Source organism: Schistocerca nitens, chromosome 1, assembly GCF_023898315.1.
Source record: "Schistocerca nitens isolate TAMUIC-IGC-003100 chromosome 1, iqSchNite1.1, whole genome shotgun sequence".
In the NCBI taxonomy this organism is placed as follows: domain Eukaryota; kingdom Metazoa; phylum Arthropoda; class Insecta; order Orthoptera; family Acrididae; genus Schistocerca; species Schistocerca nitens.
In genome coordinates, this window is record NC_064614.1 from 1,198,028,069 (window position 1) to 1,198,033,345 (window position 5,277).

Consider the following 5,277-nt stretch of genomic DNA (forward strand, 5'->3'; position numbering starts at 1 on the left):
GGACGTGACAGTGGCCCTGTGTTGGTAGAGCCTTCGGCAAGGTCCCGGTCTACTATGCCTGTCAACTAAAGGAGGATTTGAGCGTCGACCAGTAACATCGTAACACCTTCAAAACCTGCACCTGCCATCCAAGGCAAATAAGATACTTTCTGAAACATTCTGTATTATCTCACACGGCAGGCTGGAGACTAGCAGCTGCCGGACTATGGATGTACACTCCCATTCGTAGGCTGCCGTTAATACCACAGAACGAAAGGCTGCATATGGGTTGGTGGCGTGACTGGAAGGCATGGACCACTGACGGATGGCGACGCACTTTGTCAGCTACAGATCGAACAATGGTAAATCACGGAAATGCTACGTCCCCATGCGTTACCTAACCTAACGTTACCTCTCGTGCGACGATATCGTGGTGCTATTTTCCAACAGGACAATGCTCGTCCATATAAGGCACGAGTCTCTCTGAAATGGCTTTGTGGTACTGATGTACTCCCGTGGCCAGCAACGTTCTGATTTGTCACCCGTAAAATATGTGTGGAACCAACTCGGGCGTCAAACTACCTGCCAGTGCATGCGTGATATCAGGGACCAGTTAACAGTTGTGTGCCAGCATGCCTCAGAAAAAGACACAACCGCTTTACTACTGCCTTACCAACGAATAAGCGCATACATCCAGGCCACATGGGATCCACCGTCATAATGATAAGTGGGCTCATGCTACCAAGTTCTACGTAAATTTGGTTCAAATGGCTCTAAGCACTAAACATCTGAGGTCATCAGTCCCCTAGACGTAAAACTACTTAAGCCTAACTAACCTAAGGACATCATACACATCCATGCCCAAGGCAGGATTCTAACCAGCAGCGCGGTTCCGGACTGAAGCGCCTAGAACGGCTCGGCCACAGCGGCCTGCTCGTAAATTTGACTTGATTTTGAAATCACTGAAATGACAGTACATACCCTCTCAACTAGGAAGGTTCATTTGGCTCCCTCATCATCTTCTGAGTGATTTATATATATTTTTTGATCTGGTTGTGTATTTTAATCCACGAGCAATTGTTTAGCGTAGATTTTCGACCAACAAGACGGCAATTTAATCGTAAATACCAGACATCAGTATTGGTACTGTTCTGGATGGCTGAAATTTGTCTTTTGTTCTATTATTTACGGCCTTACCGCAGTGACAACACCGGATCCCGTCAGATCACCGAAGTTAAGCGCTGTCGGGCTGGACTAGCACTTGGATGGGTGACCATCCGGTCTGCCGAGCGCTGTTGGCAAGCGGCGTGCCCTCAGCTCTTGTGAGGCAAAATGAGGAGCCACTTGATTGAGAAGTAGCGGCTCCGGTCTTGTGTAAACTGACACACAGTCGGGAGAGCGGTGTGCTGGCCACATGCCCATCCATATCCGCATCCAGTGACGCCTGCGGTCTGAGGGTGACAAGGTGGCCGGTCGGTACCGTTGGTCCTTCATGGCCTGTTCGGGCAGAGTTTATTTTAGTTTAGTTTTTGTAACTGTTAATTAAAGAACCCATAGTGATTAACATTCTCCTGTCAGTCTCTCGGTACTGATCTTAACAATAGACATATATATACAAATTCTGATGCACCTTGTGTAAGTACTCCTCTCGAATACGACATGGGCAGCAATAGGGTGTTGACTGTTTTCTGAAAACATTCTTAAATGATAAATTGTGTCATTTTATGCTGATAAATAGCTTTTTTTCCTCTTGGACTTCAGTATGCTTTTATAAAAACAAAAATGAAATTCAAAGAAATATAACGCCAGGTAAAACTCTCCTAGCGAGACAGGTGATGCCTGTGACGTCACTGCTCCTACTGTAATAATGTTAATTCATTGATGTCTTGTTTTGTAGTTACAAATGATGTGCAATTTAACTTTCCGAAAATGGATTACAAATGATGTGTGATAATTTACTGCACAAATACATCTACAATACAAGTATATCTCCTGAAAAGTTGTTCTTGAGTGTTCCAGAGAACAACTCGACAGTCCTCTCATGCCAGCCTCGGTGACCGAGTGGTTCTAGGCGCTTCGGTCCGGAACCGCGCTGCTGCTCCGGTCGCAGGTTCGAATCCTGCCTCGGGCATGGATGTGTATGATGTCCTTAGGTTAGTTAGATTTATGTAGTTGCAAGTATGGGACTGGTGACCTCAGATGTTAAGTCCCATAATGCTAGAGCCATTTGAACTAGTCTTCTGATATGAAAACCAAATCACAATTTACTACACCTATCAGAAACAGAATATTATGATGTTTTCGTTGCTGTTTGCATGCGGTTACATATGTAATCGTTTTTCACATACGCCACGTTCAAGAAGACATTTTCTATTTAATGTGGCCACACTCGTTTTACTTTATTAGAAGCAATGTTTTTATTTTCGTACTGTCCAATTAGGCTTGCGGTTTCATCGTATTACATAAAGTGGAAGTAATTCTGCTTCAGACGCTAACGTTAGTTTACCCTCGCAAACATCACAGCCCTTAGATTTGTGTCACCTGCAAGTTGTACACACCTTATATCTCTCCGTATAACCTGATCGCCCAACACCTCATCGTACTATGGGTGTACGATCATACTTTCCCTACTAGTAATTATTCCCAAAATAATGAGTTGTTTGTTCGCAAAGTAAATGCATTTATCTTCTGTTGTCCATTTCTCATACTGAGACTAATGTGAAGCTGTAACTACTATGATCAGTTCTTGCTAACTTTAATTTTGTATTTCGCATAAAACATTGAACTAGATATGACCCTTCTAGGACCTGAACATGTGTACTCTTTTCCTGTATACGGAGGCACTGTCGTTTACACAACCAATGGCCTGCTGGATGAAATACGAGTATTTTCTATAGAGAAAAGAAGAATAATTTCATTATGGTTCGCGTCGCAGCTCACGACTAATACTCAATAACTGTACAGACCCATTTTAAAAAGTTCTACAATTCTTCAGTTTTGAGCGAATTTAATGATATTGCAAGTGTTGTGAATTGGCAGGAGCCAATTCACGGGATTTGGAGGAAGCCGAAAGGCACGCGTTTAAGCTCACACAGGCTGGCGTGAGGTCTGGAACAGTTAAAGTAATTATACTATCAACAAAAGTACGTAGCTGCTGGAATACTTAACTTTAATCCATAATTGGTGAACATCGGTCTGACTGTACATGCATCCCAAGATAAATAACAAATGATAATGGCGCCTTGCTAGGTCGTAGCAAATGACGTACCTGAAGGCTATGCTAACTATCGTCTCGGCAAATGAGAGCGTAATTTGTCAGTGAACCATCGCTAGCAAAGTCGGCTGTACAACTGGGTCGAGTGCTAGGAAGTCTCTCTAGACCTGCCGTGTGGCGGCGCTCGGTCTGCAATCACTCATAGTGGCGACACGCGGGTCCGACGTATACTAACGGACCGCGGCCGATTTAAAGGCTACCACCTAGCAAGTGTGGTGTCTGGCGGTGACACCACAGCAAGGAAAAGGGAAAACACTGTCCGTCGTTGCACATATCGCTGCTCTAAATCGGTGGAGCATAAATGCATCAACTTTCGCAAGCCTTCCACTGTCAGCATTCACAAAATTCCTTGCTATTCCTACTTAAACGTTGTAATTGCGTTTTCCATCATTTAATAGCTAAACAATTTTCGGAAAAAGTACGTAAAAACCTAGTAACATCAGTTAACGCAGCTGTAACGCGATACACCCCCCCTCCCCCCAGTGAACCATGGACCTTGTCGCTGGTGGGAGGCTTGCGTGCCTCAGCGATACAGATAGCCGTACCGTAGGTGCAACCACAACGGAGGGGTATCTGTTGAGAGGCCAGACAAACGTGTGGTTCCTAAAGAGGGGCAGCAGCCTTTTCAGTAGTTGCAGGGGCAACAGTCTGGATGTTTGACTGATCTGCCCTTGTAACACTTACCAAACGGCCTTCCTGTGCTGGTACTGCGAGCGGCTGAAAGCAAGGGGAAACTACAGCCGTAATTTTTCCCGATGTCATGCAGCTTTACTGTATGGTTAAATGTTGATGGCGTCCTATTGGGTAAAATATGCCGGAGGTAAAATAGTCTCCCATTCGGATCTCCGGGCGGGGACTACTCAGGAGGACGTCGTTATCAGGAGAAACAAAACTGGCGTTCTACGGATAGGAGCGTGGAATGTCAGATCCCTTAATCTGGAAGGTAGGTCAGAAAATTTAAAAAGGGAAATGGATAGGTTAAAGTTAGATATAGTGGGACTTAGTGAAGTTCGGTGGCAGGAGGAACAAGACTTCCGGTCAGGTGAATAAAAGGTTATAAATACAAAATCAAATAGGGGTAATGCAGGAGTAGGTTTAATAATGAATAGGAAAATAGGAATACGGGTAAGCTACTACCAACAGCATAGTGAACGCATTATTGAGGCCAAGATTGATACGAAGCCCATGCCTTCCACAGTAGTACTAGTTTATATGCCAACTAGCTCCGCAGATGACGAAGAGATTGATGAAATGTATGGCGAGATAAAAGAAATGATTCAGATAGTGAAGGGAGACGAAAATTTAATAGTCGTGGGTAACTGGAATTCGATAGTAGGAAAGGGGAGAGGTGGAACCGTAGTAGGTGAATATGGATTGGGGGGAAGAAATGAAAGAGGAAGCCGCCTGGTAGAATTTTGCACAGAGCATAACTTAATCCTTGCTAACACTTGGTTCAAGACTCATAAAGGACAGGTTTCAGATAGATTATATAATGGTAAGACAGAGATTCAGGAACCAGGTTTTTAATTGTAAGACATTTCCAGGGGCAGATGTGGACTCTGACCACAATCTGTTGCTTATGAACTGTAGATTAAAGCTGAAAAAATTGCAAAAAGGTGGGAATTTGAGGAGATGGGACCTGGATAAACGGAAAAAACCAGAGGTTGTAGAGAGTTTCAGGGAGAGCATTAGGGAACGATTGACAAGAATGGGTAGCTTTGAGAGACGAAATACTGAAGGTAGCAGAGGATCAAGTAGGTATAAAGATGAGGGCTAATAGATATTCTTGGGTAACAGAAGAGATATTGAATTTAATTGATGAAAGAAGGAAATATAAAAATGCAGTAAATGAAGCAGGCAAAAATGAATACTAACGTTTCAAAAATGAGATCGACAGGAAGTGCAAAATGGCTGAGCAGGGATGGCTAGAGGACAAATGTAAGGATGTAGAGGCTTATCTCACTAGGGGTAAGGTAGATACTGCCTACAAGAAAGTTAAAGAGACCTTTGGAGATAAGAGAACC

At 43.8% G+C, this 5,277-nt stretch overlaps 1 pseudogene; it reads left to right on the forward strand.

Annotated features, from left to right (window-relative positions):
• The first annotated feature begins 1,162 nt into the window (after positions 1-1,162).
• On the forward strand, positions 1,163-1,280 carry LOC126207093 (5S ribosomal RNA; annotated as a pseudogene).
• Positions 1,281-5,277: the final 3,997 nt, after the last annotated feature.